Source organism: Lissotriton vulgaris, chromosome 7, assembly GCF_964263255.1.
Source record: "Lissotriton vulgaris chromosome 7, aLisVul1.2, whole genome shotgun sequence".
NCBI classification, from domain to species: Eukaryota; Metazoa; Chordata; class Amphibia; order Caudata; family Salamandridae; genus Lissotriton; species Lissotriton vulgaris.
The window spans coordinates 1,584,076,629-1,584,097,880 of NC_141695.1; the positions used below are offsets into that span (position 1 = coordinate 1,584,076,629).

At 47.4% G+C, this 21,252-nt stretch overlaps 2 pseudogenes; both read right to left on the bottom strand.

The window, feature by feature from the left end:
* Nucleotides 1–359: 359 nt before the first annotated feature.
* On the bottom strand, nt 360–1,430 carry LOC147706036 (Golgi integral membrane protein 4-like; annotated as a pseudogene).
* Nucleotides 1,431–9,983: 8,553 nt separating this feature from the next.
* On the bottom strand, nt 9,984–11,054 carry LOC147706037 (Golgi integral membrane protein 4-like; annotated as a pseudogene).
* Between the last annotated feature and the right edge of the window lie 10,198 nt (nt 11,055–21,252).

Here is a 21,252-nt window from a genome sequence, read left to right on the forward strand (position 1 = left end):
ACCATAACAGTCATAAAAACATACTTTATAATAACACGGAAGATCTACAAGTTAAAAAATATGAGTCCAACTTTTGGGTGCGATTTCCTTTTAGTTTACGTACATTTTACAGGATAAGCATTAGAGACAATACCAATAAAACTAGTTGTCTCTTAATTAAAGCGATTAATAACAGGTAAAATAAAAAAAACTTTCCATATATAAATCAAAGATAGCTGTTATACAGTGTTTCAAATCGATTGGAAGTGGGGATAATCCAGCCACTCAATGCGCAGACACTTCTGCCCAGCGGATGGTTACACTTTGCATTTGGTCTTAATGGTCTTAATGGGCAGAGGTATGACATACTGGGGTAAAAATCATGTAGATCCCAGGTAGATATAGGGCCATCTCCTTTTTGGGGCAGCCAAGTTCGAAGATATGGTGACGTTTATCGTCTTTAAATCTTTAAGCAGCTCGTCTCCAGCCCAGATGCTATTTACTGTTCACTAGAAATTAAGGGCACGGTCATCTCTATCCATTGCTAGCTACAGAGGCAAGTCTGGCTATGGCAGAACTTCAAGAGACCCTGTCTGGGGTACCAACAATTTTTTGAAAGATTCTGCAGCCTGGGCAGCACCTTCAGGGGTTATCTTCCCAGAGTCTGTCGGCGTCTCCCAAGGATTCGCTTGGAGGCCAGTCTGTTCTTGAATACGCTGCAATTCAGCTTCAGAGGCTCTTGAAGGTTTATTATCTGGGGTCTGTGACTGGAATTTCTGGTGCTTCCGGGCTGTGAACAGTTTGATGCGTGGTATCTTCTGAAGAGATTTAGTCAGCTGGTACATCTCAGGCAGCTGCTCCTGCGCTATAAGCAGCTGAGAGCGGACCTCTTCGTGTGCCTTGCCAAGAACCTTACTTTCATCCCTTAGGTTTGATATCATACCCCCCAGCAGCACCACCACGTGGTTCTCATCCTCCCGCTGCTGCTTTGCATCTTTCTGGTTGCGGCTCTCCAACGCTCGCCGGTTTTCCAGCTTTGGAGAGTGACTCTGCACCTGCAAGTTCAGGAGCTGCTTCTTCACTTCTTCGTGCTGGTTTTTCAGGATCTTGTGCTGAGATGGAAGGGTGACGTAGCGGTTCATGGCGTCTTCCTTGTTTTTGCTCAGGGCTTTTTGAGCTTCTAAATTATGTACTACAAAATCTTCTTTGGTCTTCTTGTGCTCCGCACGCTCCTTCTGGAGGGACTGCTCCAGCCCAGACCGGTGCTCATACACCCCTTCCAGCTGGGCAGATAGTGACTCCTGCTGCTGCTTGGGCTTGAGGGACAGATACTCGGAGCTGTGCACTTTCTTGTACAGGTAGAGCACGGACCCCAGGCACATCAAGGTCAGCAAGCAGACGCCTGTCTGCAGAATCCTCTTCTGCGAAAATCCACAGGCCCCAGGTCCCATGGCCGGAGTGTTTCGTTCCCCTCAGCGAGGGCCGGGCCCTCGCACTCCCGTTATCATCTTGACAGAAATGTCCGACTAAGTCTTATGAGCCATACCCGTGCCTATAAAGCCCTGCTCAGCCTCACGAATTATGATGTTGTTGTGAAGTCACAGTGCCACACTGGTACGTCAATGCGCCTTGCGTCCCATACAAGTATCAGCCCTGGATGTCTACATTAAGCATGTCCGCGCCCAGAACAGTACAGCTTTCTCATCCCTGTGCACATACCTGCACGTGCTGTGAGCCTCTCCTGTGCACGCCTGACCCTTCAGCGCCCCCTCCGCTGCGCCTGCGAAGATGCCCCTCGTGCAAGGGCAGAAATGGATGGATGTTATCAAACACTCCCAGGCGAATATTTCTGCAGGAAGCGCGTGGCCTTCGACCTACAGCTCATCACTTTTTCCGTTTTCACAATGCTGCTCTCTGCGCGACCCACACGAGGTTTTTTTTATGACATGGGAGTACATGCCTGTAAAGGCGACACCAGTAGAATGTTTGCATCTTTGTTATTTTCTCTCACAAACTTGGTAATTTAGCACTGCTGCGATATTGTGTAAAGAATCATTATTAATGTTCTCTGGTGTACAGAATGATCAAGCCCTTCACATGACTTTGACAGTTGTGAAAGTTTTCATTTAAATACTTCTGCATAGGAATCTAGAGATAGCTTAGAAGGTTTATATGCACAATGTTTTGCTTTTTGTCGGTGAGGCCACTTTAGAACATGGCTTCTGTACTGACCAATTAATCCCAGACACATCCTGAAACCAATCCAACTCATGCATCAAGAAGAAGAGCACCCAAGAAGGCAGAGTGGTATTTCACAGCCAACACCATGCTGGGAGAGATGTGTACTGCTTTGAAGCCCATTTCTTAGACCACTAATGAAAACGGTCTGGCAGATAGGTGCTCTGTAAAGCCAAACCTAAATTGCTCGAAGCAATAGGAGGAACATTTGCCTGCCAGGCAACTTCGGGTCACCCTGCTGGCAGCTCTTCAACTCTTCCGAAAATATCTACTTTTCAGGCCCCTGGTGGCTTGCGCTGCCAGTTCTTCCCCCACCAGGGCATTTGCAATACCTGCAACACCACACCACAGGTCAGGGATATTGGGCCATATGTATCAAGCCAAATTGACTTCGCAAACGCCAAAATTCGCAGAATTTCGGCCTTTGCAAATGCAATTTGGACAAATGCTATGTGTGAAGGAAATGTGCTTTAAAAATAAGGAATCACACAATTTGCGATTCCTGATTTTGCGATTGCATTTAAGGAATCGCAAATTTTGCGATTCCTTGAATGCAATGTAAGAAGCCATTAAAATTTGCAAATTGGCCTTAAGGAATCGCAAATTACCACCAACTTCTAATTGGTGGTAAGTTGCGATTTCCTTTCAAAATGCATATTTTTTCATTTTTCATAGTGCCATGTGACGTACATACATGCCCTTAGGGCATGTATGTGCGCCACATGTGCACCCATGCAGATTTCAGGGGTTCAGCAGGGTGTCCTTTGGACACCCCTGCACCCTTGAAAATATTCTCAATTTGCGATTAGCAAATTGCGAATCGCAAATTTCCCCTTCATTCCTATGGGCCTCTTGGCCCATAGAAATGAATGGAAAATTATTCCTTAATTGCGATTAGCAATTTGCTAATCGCAATTAAGGAATTTTAAGGAATCGCTAAAAAGAAGCGATTTTCTACATACATACCATTTTGCGATTTCTAAATAGCGATTCCTTAAAAATCGCTATTTAGAAATCGCAAAATGGGATGTTGATACATATGGCCCTAAATCTATCTTGCAATACACACTGAGATAGATACTTCTTTAAAATGAATATGTCTAGTCGTGCTCAATATAAATACATGTGATACCTGAACCAGTTTTGTTGCAAGCGACCTTTCAGTGCCTATTGTTTTTTTAGCACATGTACGCAGAAAATTGTCTGAAAGTGCCTTTTTGACCTCGTTTTTACAAACCCTTCCTCAGCAGAGAACCACCTCACACTCCAAAACACCTAAGCAAAGTTGGACTTGCCACCATCTGGTTTGGTGCATTTGTCCAGGCATTGGTGGAATTGGGTGACGTCAGTGGTCAAAGTGAGTGGTGTCAATGTTGGAACTGGGTGGCAGCGTATTAAGAAAAATAACTGACATCACCTGCTGTCACTTGTCTTTGCAAGGAGTCTTTGACCTACAGAGGAGGAAGGTAAAAACAGGTTCTATGCCCCACTGAGTCTGTTCCTTGAAGGTATCTCTGCTGGTCCCAGCTGCTGGGCTCAGTAGAATCACACAGATTAGCATAAGGACAAAAATGTCTAGCAAAAACTTAATCGCATGATAATAGGCAGTCATTCGACTGTGGCTGGATCAAGCCTGGTGCCAAGGGGCTAGTATCTACTGCCACGTACACCACCACTGGGGGATAGCTTCATGGACTCAAGGGGGTCAGGCTGCCAAGGGTCTAGTATGGACCACCTGGTACATAAACACCAGAGGCAAGCTTCACTGACTCAAAGGGCCCTGCTGCAGATGGACCAATAACACCAGGTGCAAACATCGCAGATTTGAAATTGATTGCCTGTGGGCCGTGGGGCGCAGGACCTGACTCTACATTCCTTAGACTGTCTGCAATAAGGGTCAACGGCCATATAGGGTGGAGCATAGGCCCTCGCTTAAGTACCTGCTCTGCACCCTGTCCACCAGTATACTACTTTAGTCTCACCTTCACAGCAGGCTAGCAAAGGTTTCCTGTGGACATTAGATGCCTGTGAAGGATGGGTTGCAAGTTCTGGTCAGTTCACAACCTGTACCGCATGCACAGCAGTGCACAGCCAGAGCCTATCTATGTCTATGTCGGTCTAGGTCCACTCTCTCCCTGCAGCTCTGCTGTGCCATCTCTTGCCTCCAGACCCCTACCTCCTCCTTGAGAGGTTCGAGGCTGCTGCCCGCTCCTGCGCCTGCTGCCCACTCCAACTAGGACCAGACTGCCTGCAACCACAGTAACCTTTCTCAGCCATTTTGTACCCTAATTTTTCCCTGTAGTGCCACAGTTATTGTGCCCATCTGTGTCTTGCTCTAATTCCACCGCTGTTTTTATTTTCTCATGCCTGCCTGTTACTCTAGGCTTTCGCCGCTGCTGCCCCTGCAGCCTCTTCCCCCCGGAATTCCCCCGCTCCCGCCTTCCAGCCTCTCCTTCCTCCCACCTCCCCTACTTAATGGCGGCCGTGCACAGCGTGCTTGCCAAAGGCAAGCTCATCTGCGCCCGTCCGCGACCCGACTACAGCCAGCGACAGGAACTCTTAACGTCCCACTACCCATCGCTACGACACCACCACCCTCATCGCACTCAACCCTGGAAGACTTAGAGAATGCTAACAGGCCTCGCCCAAAACGATCCACGGCCAGTTCTCCTGTCTCAACTGCCACCAGACACTCCGCCACCCCGGCCTCCAACACCGGCGACACCAGCACCGGCGGCACCCTAAAATGCATCCTCCTCATCACTTGCTCCGTACACAAACACGCCATGGAAATCTGGAACCTACTTGACTCTCTATCACCCAACATCGCCGTCTTCACAGAGACCTGGACCAAAGCATCCTCTGCCCCGACATCAGCACCGCTATTCCAGATGATTACAAGATGCAGAGGAAAGACCTCCCCAACCACCCAGGAGGGGGCCTCCCCATCACCCACAAGAGCAACCTTTGCCTCACCACCTCCAGCGAAACCTTCCCCTCCGCCGAACACCTGCACTTCCAGATCCAGACCACCCCCAAAGCCACACTCTGAGGAACCCTCATTTACAGACCCCCCAGCCCACGAACACCCTCCCCCACCACCATCACCGACTTCATGGTACCCCACCCCATCGCCTCAACAAACTACATACTCATTGGAGATCTGAACTTCCACCTCGACCACTCCTGCGACCAACTCCACTATCCTTTGTGACAACCTCACCAGCATCGGACTTAAACAACTCGTCAACACACCAACCCACAGAGCAGGTCACACCCTGGACCCAATCTTCACAGCAGGAAACAGCATCCAATTCAGCCACACATAGCAGCTGCCATTGACCGACCATCACTGCGTACACTTCGCCATCAACAAACCCATCAACAAACCCAAGGCACCCAAACCAGCCCCCTGCCCCCAATGAAGGAACTGGAGCAAAGGTTACTGATGAGCAACTTAACTCCACCCTCACCCGAGACAACCACACCAGGGCACCCTACGCTAACGTCAGAGAACTCCACACCTGGATCTCCGAATGTTCTTGCCCGCTGCACAACCCAGACAGACAACGCCCCAGGAAAGCCGCCTGGTTCACCACCGCTCTCCCAGAAGCCAGACACCCCTGCAGACTGCTAGAGAAGAACTGGAGAAACACTAAGACAACAGAAAAACAAAACACCTACAAGGACGCCATGACGGACTACCACAACCAGATCAGAGCCACCAAGAGAAACTTCATCCACAACAAAATCCTGCCCAAGGAATCTTTCAACGTCATTCAAGAATTCACCAACCCATGCAGCGAAGCCACAGACATCACCCCATCCCAAGACCTCTGCGACAAGCTTGGAACCTATTTCCACATCAAGATCAAAAACCTCTACGACAACTTTATCGACCATCCACCAGGAGCCACAGAGGGCCCTCTGCCCCCTAGAAACACCAGCCCGTCCACAATTTCTAACTGGACACCAATTGCTGCCGAAGACACCGCCTCAACCATGGAAAGCATCTACTCAGGGGCCCCCACTGACCCCTGTCCCCCTCACATCTACCACCATCAAAGCCGAACTACAACGCACCATCAATACCACCTTCAAAACAGGCATCTTCCCAGACAACTGGAAGCGCGCAGAAATCAGACCTCTGCTCAAGAAGCACACAGCTGACCTCACCGACCTCAAGTCCCTGCTCCGCAAAATCCAGACTATACATAACACTGCTGTCAGACTCGTCCTCAGCATCCCTGACACGAACACATCAGTCAATACCTATGAAGTCTCCACTTGCTCCCCGTGGAGAAAAGAGTCACTTTAAAAATCCTCACTCACACCTATAAATGCCTACACAACAACGGACCCAAATACCTTATCGACAGAACCAACTTCCACAAACCCAAAAGAAACCTCTGATCTTCCAACCTCACAATGGCCGAAACCCCGCATATCCACGGAGCCAGAGCAGGAGGAAGATCCTTCTCTCACATAGCAGCCAAGACCTGGAACGAGCTACCGGCAGACATCAAATGCGCCCCCCCCCCCCCCCTGAACACCTTCAGGAAGACCCTCAAGACCTGGCTCTTCGGCTAAACAGATCTGTGGACCCCCTCCCCCCCCCCCCCCTTAGCACCTTGAGACGCTCATGGGTGAGTAGCGCACTTACAAGTCCCTGATTGATTGATCTATTGATGCTGGTGCTCAGGACCTGGCCCGAGGGCTTGGTGGACTGCCCTTACTGTGTGCAGGGGAAGGAAGTCATCGTTGAGGTCATCAATTATGTCATTTAACATGCCATGAATGATGTAATATGTGAAATCTTGAGCAGTGCATGACAGGGGTGCAAGGTCTGGTTAGTCTACTGAACCATACCTGGTGAATGTAAGTGTTTTTTAGGTTTTGCAGAGCTGCACTCTAACTGTGGGTTTTGCAGAACTGCACTCTAACTGTGGGTTTCTTAGTGAAAAAAATATATATGTATATACATTGAATAAAACAAAACAAAGAGCACGTAAAGATGATCACAGTCATTAAGATCAAAATCTTTAGTGTTCTTGATCTTCTTTATTGACAAGTTCATCAGCTAAGCTGTTCATTGTTTTAGTCAATGTAATTCACAATAATTGAGTATAGCCAACATCCTTTCATGGCTCTGCCACTTTCTCATTTCTCAAATTGCGTTTTTCATTGTAAATTGTAATTACCTTTTTGTGAATTGATTATACAGTTAGGATGCCAATTAACTTTTAATTTCAGAATTGCAGATGCATCATCATATTACTTTAAAGAATACTATACACATTATGACTTTATGTAAATGTCTTTTTTGGCATGGTCATCCCCAAGGTTTTGGACTGACTGAGCTGATTTTTCAACTCAGAGATTGACCTTAGGCCTGCTAACCACATCTCAGTGCCAGTGTTCTAACCTCTTTCAAAGTATATGTTAAATTGGCTACCCCCATTTGGCATAAGCTAACTTACTTGTAAGTCCCTAGTATAGGGTATCAAAGATACACAGGTCATGTAAGACAGAGGGTCCCCCCAGGGCTGCAGCACTGATTGTGCCACCCTGTGTTGGACAAGGTAGAAAATGGCTCCCAGCCTGCCACTGCATCCTGAAAAGGGCAGGCTTTTTCTGATTTCCCATTTAAGCCAATGACAAAGCTCCCACTTCCCTTAAACGATATATATGCCAGTCTCTCCTAAGGAAGGCCTAAAGAGCCCAATGCAGGAAGCTATATAATATTAAGCAGGACATATGCTTTTATTCTGTCCTAACAGCAACACTTTGTTTGGGTAATAACTTTTTACTTGCCCACCTGTTCTGATGTATAATTGCTGACAAGCGCAGAGGCAACACACACCTGGCACAACCCTCCTTCAATGGCAGGCTATTTTAGGACACAGTCTGCACCCATCCACACCCAGATCTTGCCGATGGCCATCCCCCTGACAGTTTTGGGCACCATTCTGCAAACAGACTATGCTACACAAGCAATCAACCAACCACCTTAAGCAGACGAGGTAAGAGCTCAGGCTTAGAAACACCATATGGAATGCTAAGGCAATTTGCTAGAACTATGGCTCTTCCACTGAAACCTGGGAAGGGAAGCTTGAATCAAACAGGGACCATAATGGTGAGTTTGTATCTAATTCTCTATCCTGCTACCATAGTAATAATAATGAAAAGCATGGGAGATGTTACTTAATTAATGCAAGATCCTTAGCCACACACAAACACGAGGCAACAGAGTTTATAGAAACTCACAAAATAGACAATATTTTTATCACAGAGACATGGGCAGATATGACCTTTTGCCCTAACATGGACACATCCACTGCAGCTGGATACTCTACTTAAAGAGACGACAGATTGATTAAAAGAGGTGGAGGGCTAACCATCATATATCATTCTAAACTTTCTCATTGTGAAGCACCCTCCTTTTCTGGTAAAATTGGAAGTGTTTATTCCTTTAACAACATTTTTATTTATCGCCCACCTGGCATTAGACATACCTTTGTGCAGACCTTGAGCACGATCCTAGAATCAGGGTCCCTCGCCAATGGTTTTACCATATTAGGAGCCTTCAATTTCCACTTAGAAGACAGCACTGATAAAGACACTTTGGCTGTACTAGATTTAATGTCTAACAGTGGTCTCAACCAGACAGTTGGAGGTCCCACTCATTCCTCAGTTCGCTGCCTGGACAGGATTTTTCTGAATAATCCCTGGCTAAAGAACACCAGTATCCTAACTTTAACATGGTCTGGCCGTCATGTAGTTACCTACCTTTGATTTACATCTGATCTCAAAGTCACAAACAGGCCGAATTCTGTCTAACACACACATCACTTGCCCTTGTCATAATCTCTTTTGACGACTGAACCAGTCAGTCAATAAACTTTATTCGGATAATACATTATTAATAAAAGTACACACATAATTACATACATGGTAAAGATAAAAGAAAAATCACGTTAACATGAGGTAATATTGTCGAACGGTAACCACAAAAGAGCACAAGGTATCATTAACACATGTTTCATGCGACAAATAAAGCAAGATCTTGCTAGGTCATTTAGCAGCATTATTTAAGGTGTTGGTTTTATAAAGTGCATAGTGCATAAATACTGGTTGGTAGACCATCTTAATAGAGCGCATAGTACAATGTCAACCGTTGATTATTACAAATAAAAACATCTTTGGATACCAATAAACATTTTGACCAAATAGTTCTCCAAAGTATTTTGTTTCTTATATTTACAAATACCAACGTAGGTTAAAATATGGTTGTGCAAAGTGCAAGGTGCAAATCAGCCTCTTCCAAGTACATATTAATCACTTTGGTCTGGTTGAATTAATGCAAATTCATAAAGGAACGGGATCTAGTAACTATTTTTAGTAAAACCATAACAGTCATAAAAACATACTTTATAATAACACGGAAGATCTACAAGTTAAAAAATATGAGTCCAACTTTTGGGTGCGATTTCCTTTTAGTTTACGTACATTTTACAGGATAAGCATTAGAGACAATACCAATAAAACTAGTTGTCTCTTAATTAAAGCGATTAATAACAGGTAAAATAAAAAAAAACTTTCCATATATAAATCAAAGATAGCTGTTATACAGTGTTTCAAATCGATTGGAAGTGGGGATATTACAGCCACTCAATGCGCAGACACTTCTGCCCAGCGGATGGTTACACTTTGCATTTGGTCTTAATGGTCTTAATGGGCAGAGGTATGACATACTGGGGTAAAAATCATGTAGATCCCAGGTAGATATAGGGCCATCTCCTTTTTGGGGCTGCCAAGTTCGAAGATATGGTGACGTTTATCGTCTTTAAATCTTTAAGCAGCTCGTCTCCAGCCCAGATGCTATTTACTGTTCACTAGAAATGAAGGGCACGGTCATCTCTATCCATTGCTAGCTACAGAGGCAAGTCTGGCTATGGCAGAACTTCAAGAGACCCTGTCTGGGGTACCAACAATTTTTTGAAAGATTCTGCAGCCTGGGCAGCGCCTTCAGGGGTTATCTTCCCAGAGTCTGTCGGCGTCTCCCAAGGATTCGCTTGGAGGCCAGTCTGTTCGGGAATACGCTGCAAATCAGCTTCAGAGGCTCTGGAAGGGTTATTATCTGGGGTCTGTGACTGGAATTTCTGGTGCTTCCGGGCTGTGAACAGTTTGATGCGTGGTATCTTCTGAAGAGATTTAGTCAGCTGGTACATCTCAGGCAGCTGCTCCTGCGCTATAAGCAGCTGAGAGCGGACCTCTTCGTGTGCCTTGCCAAGAACCTTACTTTCATCCCTTAGGTTTGATATCATACCTCCCAGCAGCACCACCACGTGGTTCTCATTCTCCCGCTGCTGCTTTGCATCTTTCTGGTTGCGGCTCTCCAACGCTCGCCGGTTTTCCAGCTTTGGAGAGTGACTCTGCACCTGCAAGTTCAGGCGCTGCTTCTTCACTTCTTCGTGCTGGTTTTTCAGGATCTTGTGCTGAGATGGAAGGGTGACGTAGCGGTTCATGACGTCTTCCTTCTTTTTGCTCAGGGCTTTTTGAGCTTCTAAATTATGTACTACAAAATCTTCTTTGGTCTTTTTGTGCTCCGCACGCTCCTTCTGAAAGGACTGCTCCAGCCCAGACCAGTGCTCATACACCCCTTCCAGCTGGGCAGAGAGCGCCTCCTGCTGCTGCTTGGGCTTGAGGGACAGATACTCGGAGCTGTGCACTTTCTTGTACAGGTAGAGCACGGACCCCAGGCACATCAAGGTCAGCAAGCAGACGCCTGTCTGCAGAATCCTCTTCTGCAAAAATCCACAGGCCCCAGGTCCCATGGCGGAGAGTTTGGTTCCTCTCAGCGAGAGAGTTTGGTTCCTCTCAGCGAGGGCCGGGCCCTCGTACTCTCGTTATCATCTTGACAGAAATGTCCGACTAAATCTTATGAGCCATACGCGTGCATATATAGCCTTGCTCAGCCTCAGGTATTATGACGTTGTTGTGAAGTCACAGTGCCACACTGTTACGTCAATGCGCCTTGCGTCCCATACGAGTATCAGCCCTGGATGTCTACAGTAAGCATGTCCGCACCAAAAACAGTACAGCTTTGTCATCTCTGTGTACATACCTGCGCGTGCTGTGAGCCTTTCCTGTGCACGCCTGGCCCTTCAGAGCCCCTCCCGCTGCGCCTGCGAGGATGCTCCTCGAGCAAGGGCAGACATGGATGGATATTACCTAACACTCCCAGGCGAATATTTCTGCAGGAAGCACGTGGCCTTCGACCTACAGTTCATCACTTTTTCCGTTTTCAAAACGCTGCTCTCTGCGCGTCCCACACAAGGTTTATTTTTAATGACATGGGAGTAAATGCATGTAAAGGCGACGCCAGTAGAATGTTTGCATCTTTGTTATTTTCTCTCACAAACTTGGCAATTTAGCACTGCTGCGATATTTTGTAAAGAATCATTATTATTATTCTCTGGTGTACAGAATGATCAAGCCCTTCACATGACTTTGAACAGTTGTGAAAGTTTTCATTTAAATACTTCTGCATAGGAATCTAGAGATGGCTTAGAAGGTTTATATGCACAATATTTTGCTTTTTGTCGGTGAGGCCACTTTAGAACATGGCTTCTGTTCTGACCAAATAATCCCAGACACATCCTGAAACCAATCCAACTCATGCATCAAGAGGAAGCGCACCCAAGAAGGCAGAGTGGAATTTAACAGCCAATACCATGCTGGGAGAGATGTGTACTGCTTTGAAGCCCGTTTCTTAGAACAGTAATGAAAACGGTCTGTCAGATAGGTGCTCGGTAAAGCCAAACCTAAATTGCTCAAAGCAATAGGAGGAACATTTACCTGCCAGGCAACTTCGGATCACCCTGCTGGCAGTTCTTCAACTCTTCCGAAAATATCTACTTTTCAGGCCCCTGGTGGCTTGCGCTGCCAGTTCTTTCCCCCACCAGGGCATTTGTACTAACTGCAACACCACACCACAGGACAGGGATATTATCTTTCTTGCAACACACACTGTGGTAGATACTTCTTTAAAATGAATATGTCTAGTCGTGCTCAATATGAATACATGTGATACCTGAACCAGTTTTGTTGCAAGCGACCTTTCAGTGCCTATTGTTTTTTTAGCATATGTACGCAGAAAATTGGCTAAAAGTGCCGTTTTGACCTCGTTTTTACAAACCCTCCCTCTGCAGAGAACCACCTCACACCCCAAAATACCTTGGCAAAGTTGGACTTGCCACCATCTGGTTTGGTGCATTTGTCCAGGCAGTGGTGGAATTGTGTGACGTCAGTGGTCAAAGTTAGTGGTGTCAATGTTGGAACTGGGTGGCAGCGTATTAAGAAAAATTGCTGAAATCCCCTGCTGTCACTTGTCCTTGCAAGGAGTCTTTGACCTAAAGAGGAGGAAGGTGAAAACAGGTTATATGCCCCACTGAGTCTGTTCCTTGAAGGTATCTCTGCTGGTCCCAGCTGCTGGGCTCAGTAGAATCACACAGATTAACATAAGGACAAAAATGTCTAGCAAAACCTTATTCGCATGATAATAGGCAGTCATTAGACTGTGGCTGGATCAAGCCTGGTGCCAAGGGGCTAGTATCTACTGCCACGTACACCACCACTGGGGGATAGCTTCATGGACTCAAGGGGGTCAGGCTGCCAAGGGTCTAGTATGGACCACCTGGTACATAAACACCAGAGGCAAGCTTCACTGACTCAGAGGGCCCTGCTGCAGATGGACCAATAACACCCACCCATACACACCACTGGGTGCAAGCATAAGGGAATCAAGGGGAGTGGTTGCTGAAGGGCTAGAGTTGTCTGCCTGGTATACCACCATTGGTTGCAAGTTCATAGACTCAAGGGGTCTGGCTGCCAAGGGACTCGTACAGCCTGTCTAATACGCTGCCACAGCAAGTGGTGCAGCTTCTGAGAGACTAATACCACCCACTTGGTACACCACCACGAGTGTCTAAGTTTCACAGACTCACAGAGTCTAGCTATTGAAGACCTAAAACTGCCCACTTGGTACACCACCACTGGGAGCAAGCTTTGTGGATTAAAGGGGCCTCGCTGCTGACGGGCTGCTACTGTCTACAAGGTACACCACCACTGGGTGCAAGCTTCACAGAATCAAGGGAAGAGCTGCTGAGGTAGCAGGACCACCTTCCAGGACATCACCACCAGTGCAAAATTCGTAGACCCAAGGGGCCCAGATGTCATGGGACTAGTCCCACCCGAAACATACACTACATCCCAGTGCAAAGATCAGGAACTGAAGGAGCCCAACTGCCAAAATTGTATAACTTCCCACTCGCTACACTACCAGCTGCTGATGGGCAAGTACTGACCACCGGATGCACAACCACCAGGTGTAAGATTCACGGACTCAAAAGGCCCTGGATGTATTGAGGGGCAAGTATTACCCACATGGTGTATCACCACCGGCCACATACTTCACAGCTTATAGTGGACCAGCTGTGGGGAGGGGCTACTATCGTCCACCCAGTACACCATCACCAGGTGCAAACATCACAGATTTGAAATTGATTGCCTGTGAGCAGTAGGGCGCAGGACCTGACTCTACATGCCATAGGTTGTCCGCAATAGGGGTCAACGGCCATATGGGGTGGAGCATAGGCCCTCGCTTAAGTACCTGCTCTGTAGCCTGCCCACCAGTGTGCTACTTTAGTCTCACCTTCACTGCAGGCTAGCAAAGGTTGTCCCGTGGACATTAGATGCCTCTGAAGGATGGGTTGCAGATTCTGGTCAAAGTTCACAACCTGTACCTCATGCTCCGCAGTGCACAGCCAGAGTCTATCTATGTCCATGTCAGTCTAGGTCCACTCTCTCCCCGCAGCTCTGCTGTGTCGTCTCTTGCCTCCAGACCCCGACTTCCTCCTTGAGAGGTTCGAGGCTGCTGCCTGCTCCTGCCCCTGCTGCCCGCTCCAACTGGGACCAGACTGCCTGCAACCACTGTAACCTTTCTCAGCCATTTTGTTCCCTAATTTTTGCCTGGAGTGCCACTGTTATCTGTGTCTTGCTCTGATTCCACCACTGTTTTTATTTTCTCATGCCTGCCTGCTACTCTAGCCTTTCGCCGCTGCTGCCCCTGCAGCCCCACCCCCCTGGATTTGCCCCTGGGAATTCCCCCCCTGAATTCCCCCGCTCCCGCCTCCCAGCCTCTCCTTCCTCCCACCTCCCCTACTTAATGGCGGCCGTGCACAGCGTGCTTGCCAAAGGCAAGCCTGTCTGCACCCGTCTGAGACCCGACTGCAGCCAGCGACAGGAACCCTGAACCTCCCACTACCCATCGTATGACACCACCACCCTCATCGCACTCAACCCTGGAAGACTTAAAGAATGTTAACAGGCCTCGCCGAACACGATCCACCGCCAGTTCTCCTGCCTCCACTGCCACCAGGCACTCCGCCACCCCGGCCTCCAACACCGGTGACACTAGCACTGGCGACACCCTAAAATGCATCCTCCTCAACATATGCTCCGTACACAAACACGCCATGGAAATCTGGAACCTACTTGTCTCTCTCTAGCCCGACATCGCCTTCTTCACAGAGACCTGGACCAATGCATCCTCCGCCCCGACATCAGCACCGCTATTCCAGATGATTACAAGATGCAGAGGAAAAACCGCCCCAACCACCCAGGAGGAGGCCTCACCATCACCCACAAGAGCACCCTTTGCCTCCCCACCTCCAGCGAACCTTCCCATCCGCCGAACACCAGCACTTCCAGATCCAGACCACCCCCGAAGCCACACTCTGAGGAACCTTCGTCTACAGCCCCCCCAGCCCCCGAACACCCTTCCCCACCACCATCACCGACTTCATCGCACCCCACCCCATCGCCTCACCAAACTACATACTCATTGGAAAGCTGAACTTCCACCTCGACAACCCCAGCGACCAACTCCACTATCCTTTGTGACAACCTCGCCAGCATCGGACTTAAACAACTCGTCAACACACCGACCCACAGATCAGGACACACCCTGGACCCCATCTTTGCGGCAGGAAACAGCATCCAATTCAGCCACACAAAGCAGCTGTCATGGACTGACCATCACTGCGTACACTTCGCCATCAACAAACCCAAAGCACCCAAACCAGCCCCCCGCAACCAACGAAGGAACTGGAGCAAAGGTTACTGATGATCAACTTAACTCCACCCTCACCCAAGACAACCACACCTGGGCACCCAAAGCTAATGTCGCAGCCAGAGAACTCCACATCTGGATCGCGACTATTCAGACGAGCTCGCCCGCTGCACAACCCCGACAGACAACGCCCCAGGAAAGCCGCCTGGTTCACCACCACTCTCCAAGAAGCCAGACACCCCTGCAGACGCCTAGAGGAGAACTGGAGAAACACTAAGACAACAGAAAAACAAAACACCTACAAGGACGCCATTAAGGACTACCACAACCAGATCAGAGCCACCAAGAGAAACTTCATTAACAACAAAAATCCGGCCCAACTCCAAGGAACTTTTCAGCGTCATTCAAGAATTCACCAACCCATGCAGCGAAGCCACAGACATCACCTCATCCCAAGACCTCTGCGACAAGCTTGGGACCTATTTCCACCTCAAGATCAAAAACCTCTACGACAACTTCATCGACCATCCACCAGGAGCAACAGACGGCCCGCCCCCCAGAAACACCAGCCAGTCCACCATTTCTAACTGGACACCAATCGCTGCCGAAGACACCGCGTCAACCATGGAAAACATCTATCAGCCTATCTCACTGCCTCCCTTCGCAGCCAAAGTTGCAAAGAAAACAGACAAGAGGAAACTGAAACTATTCATTGAAGAGAACGCCGTCCTCGACCAGTCCCAATCCGTATTCCAAAGCAACCACAACACATAGACTGCCCTACTCGCCGCCACAGACGACATCCACACCCTCCTGGACCAAGGCTGCTCTGCATCCTAATCGACCTATCAGCTGCCTTCGACACCATCTCCCACCGCACACTAGTCGCCAGACTACACGAAAAAGGCATACAAGGAACAGCTGTGGTCTGGATCCGACCATCCCTCACCAAAAGAAGCCAAAGGATCCAACTCCCACCCTTCCTCTCCTACCCAATGAAAATCACCTGCAGATTCCCAAAGGGTTCCTCCCTGAGCCCCACCCTCTTCAACATCTTTATGGCTCCCCTTGTAGCTGTCGTCTGACAATACGGCCTCAACATCATATCCTATGCAGACGACACCCTGCTTATCCTCTCCCTCACCAAAGACCCCACCACTGCCAAACTCAGCATCCAGAAAGGAATGCAGTATGTCGCAGGCTGGATGACCAACAGCTGCCTGAAGCTCAACGCCAAGAAGACAGAAGTCCTCGTCCTCTGTACCACCCCTTCTGCATGGAACAGCACCTGGTGGCCGACCGCCGTCAGAAGCCCACATACCCCCTCAAACCACGTCAAGAACCTCGCAATCGTACTCAACTCATCACTCATCATGAACCGACAGGTCAACGCCGTCACCTCAAGCTGTTTCAACACCGTCTGCATCCTCTGCAAGGCCTTCAAGTGGATCCCCCCTGAGTCCAGGAATACAGTCACCCACGCACTCATCACCAGCAGACTGAAATATGGAAACGCACTCTATGCCGGCATCAACAAGTCCCTACTCCCAACTCCAGACTATACAGAACACCGCCGCCAGACTCGTCTTCAGCAACCCCCGACACAAACAGTCGACACTTACGAAGTCTCCACTGGCTCCCCGTGGAGAAAAGAGTCACTTTCAAAATCCTCACTCACACCTACAAATGCCTACACAACAACGGACCCAAATACCTCAACAACAGAATCAATTTCCACAAACCCAAAAGAAACCTCTGATCTTCCAACCTCACAATGGCCAAAACCCCGCATATCCACAGACCCACAGTAGGCAGAAGATCCTTCTCTCACATTGCAGCCACGACCTGGAACGAGCTACCGGCAGACAGCAGACGTGCCCCCTCCCTGAACACCTTCAGGAAGACACTCAAATCCTGGCTCTTAGGCTAAACAGATCTGCGGACACCCCCCAATCAGTGCCTTGAGACGCTCATGGGTGAGTAGCGCACTTACAAGTTCCCGATTGATTGATCTATTGATGCTGGTGCTCAGGACCTGGCCCGAGGGCCTGGTGGACTGCCCTTACTGTGTGCAGTGGAAGGAAGCCATCGTTGAGGTCATCAATTATGTCCTTTAACATGACATGAATGATGTAATATATGAAATCATAAGCAGTGCATGGCGGGGGTGCAAGTTCTGGTTAGTCTACTGAACCATACCTGATAAATTTAAGTGTTTTTTAGGTTTTACTTGTAACCAGAACTGCACTCTAACTATGGGTTTCTTAGTGAAAAAAATATATATGTATATACATTGAATAAAACAAAACAAAGAGCACATAAAGATGATCACAGTCATTAAGATCAAAGTCTTTAGTGTTCTTGATCTTCTTTACTAACAAGTTCATAAGCATGATAGCTGTTCATTGTTTTCGTCAACGTAATCCACAATAATTGTTTCTAGCCAATATCCTTTCATGGTTCTACCACTTTCCCATTTCTCAAATTGCGTTTTCATAGTAATTACCTTTTTGTGAATTGATTATACAGTTAGTTTGGCAATTAAGTTTTAATTTCAGATTTGCAGATGCATCATCATATGACTTTAAAGAATACTATACACATTATAACTTTAAGTAAATGCCTTTTTTAGCATGATCATCCCCAAAGTTTTGGACTGACTCAGCTGATTTTTCAACTCCGAGATTGCCCTAAGGCCTGCTAACCACATCTCAGTGCCAGTGTTCTAACCCCTTTCAAAGTATATGTTAAATTGGCTACCCCCATTTGGCATAAGGTAACTTACTTGTAAGTCCCTAGTATAGGGTATCAAAGATACACAGGTCATGTAAGACAGAGGGTCCCCCCATGGCTGCAGTACTGATTGTGCCACCCTGTGTTGGACAAGGTAGAAAATGGCTCCCAGCCTGCCACTGCATCCTGAAAAGGGCAGTTTTAAACTGCTTATTTCTGCTTTCTCATTTAAGCCAATCACAAAGCTCCCACTTCCCTTAAACAATATATGCCAGTCTCTCCTAAGGAAGGCCTAAAGAGCCCTAATGCAGGAAGCTATATAATATTAAGCAGGACATATGCTTTTATTCTATCCTAACAGCAACACTTTGTTTGGGTAATAACTTTTTACTTGCCCACCTGTTCTGATGTACAATTGCCGACAAGCGCAGAGGCAACACACACCTGGCACACCCTCCTTCAATGGCGGGCTATTTTAGGACACAGTCTGCACCCATCCACACCCAGATCTTGCCGATGGCCATCCCCCTGACAGTTTTGGTACCCATTCTGCTTCCAGACTATACTACACAAGCAATCAACCAACCACCATAAGCAGATCAGGGAAGAGCTCAGGATGCCTGATGCTTAGCTTAGAAAACACCATATGAAATGCTAAGGCAATTTGCTAGAACTATGGCTCTTCCACCAAAACATGGGAAGGTAAGCTTGAATCAAACAGGGACCACAATGGTGAGTTTGTATCTAAATCCCTATCCTGCTACCATAGTAATAATAATGAAAAGCAAGGGAAATGTTACTTGGTTAATGCAAGATCCTTAGCCACACACAAACACGAGGCGACAGAGTTTATAGAAACTCACAAAATAGACATTATTTTTATCACAGAGACATAGGCAGATATGACCTTTGGCCCTAACATGGTCACAGCCACTGCAGATGGATACTCTATTTAAAGAGACAACATATTGAATAAAAGAGGTGACAGGCTAATCATCATATATCATTCTAAACTCTCTCATTGTGAAGTACCCTCCTTTTCTGGTAAAATTGGAGGTTTTTAATCCTTTAACAACCTTTTTATTTATTGCCCACCTGGCATTAGACATACCTTTGTGCAGACCTTGAGCACGATCCTAGAATCAGGGTCCCACGCCAATGGTCTTACCATATTAGGAGCCTTCAATTTCCACTTAGAAGACAGCACTGATAAAGACACTTTGTCTGTACTAGATGTAATGTCTAACAGTGGTCTCAACCAGACAGTTGGAGGTTCCACTCATTCCTCGGGTCGCTGTCTGGACAGGATTTTTCTGAATAATCCCTGGCTAAAGAACACCAGTATCCTAACTTTAACATGGTCTGGCCGTCATGTAGTTCCCTACCTTTGATTTACATCTGATCTCAAAGTCACAAACAGGCAGAATTCTGTCTAACACACACATCACTTGCCCTTGTCATAATCTCTCTTCTGACCACTGAACCAGTCACAGCCTATGACTTCAGAGGACCTAGATACCTTGGTCACAACCTATTCAAAGTGGATTTTGTCCATGGTGAAAATTCTGGCCCGCTCCGAAGCTATAACTTCTCAAGAGATGAAAACCTACTGAGCCTTGGTTTAATGAAACTCGCAGAACACATAAACAATACTGTAGAAAGCAGGAGCGTAAATTGAGAAAAGACTATCACCAGTCAGATAAATACATTTATGAACAATATCCGAGTACAAAGGGCTTCTCAAAAAAGTACATACTTCATCCAAAAAATTGAGGCCACAAAATATTTAGTGAAATAACTTAATCTCACTGTGAATAAACTAACATCTACTCCCAATTCCAATCCTGCAGCAAGTAGTCAAAAAGGATGTAACACTTTAGCTAGTTTGTTTTCTCCAAAATAAAGTGGAGGACGTATATAGCATATTCTCTGTCACTTAAACCTCTTCAATGGAAGTTACAACTTCTCCCCAGACATGTCTGGAGACATGTACCTTTGCGAAATTCATGAACCTCACAATTGAGCTGGTCTCAACTTTCATTGAATCTATGAAGTCACAGTCCCCACTGGATCCATGCCCTATATCGGTGGCCATGCTGGCCCCAGATATTATTGCAACCTATTTGAAAGGCATTTTTGCCCAAATGTTTGAGACTGGCTATTTTCTGATCCATTGGAAGTTAGCATCCATACTCCTGTTAATAATAAAGACTACATTTGATCCCACTTACATTGACAGATACCGGCCTATCTCTCGCTTGCCACTTCCTTCCAATATGATAGAAAAAGCATGACTCTACAATTAGCAGAATACACACTGAACTCAAATATGCTGGACTCTACCCAATATGGCTTGAGGACTGGCCACAGTACTGAGACAGCCCTGATTATGGCCACTGAAGAATTTTGAGAAACCCTTGATCAAGGTGGGAGTGCAGCATCATACTGTTAGATCTTTTAGCAGCGTTTAACCCCTTCGATGCTGATGACGAGCTCAGCTCGTCATCAGCCACGGGTGGCGTGTGCTGATGACGAGCTGAGCTCGTCATGTAACGCAGCTTTTTAAAAAAAGCTGCACAGCGCAAAAATCGCCGCAGCAGCGATGCGGTTAATATAGTGAAGCATAAAGTGCTGATCAGCTGCCTCTAAATGCATCAGAATTCAATCAATCAATCAAGGAATTTGTAGAGCGTGCTACTCACCCATTAGAGTCTCAAGGCGCTGGGGGGCGGGGGGGGCGCTACTGCTCGAACAGCCAGGTCTTGAGTAGCTTCCTGAAGGTGAGATGGTCCTGTGTCAGCCGGAGCTGGGTGGGGAGGGAGTTCCATGTCTTGGCTGCCTGGTAGGAGAAGGATCTTCCTCCGGCGTTGGCTCTGCGAATACGCGGGACGGTGGCAAGGGCGGGGCTGGCGGAGCGGAGCTGGCGTGTGGGTGTGTAGAATGCGATGCGGTTGTTGAGGTTACATGGGGCCCGCGTCGTGGAGAGCCTTGTGTGCGTGGGTGAGGAGTCGGAATGTGATTCTCTTGCCGACTGGGAGCTAGTGTAGATTCTTCAGATGGGCAGAGATGTGGCTGTGGTGGGGGATGTTCAAGATGAGTCTTGCCGAGGCGTTCTGAATGCTCTGTAGTCTTTTCTGGAGCTTGGCTGTGGTTCCGGCGTAGACAGT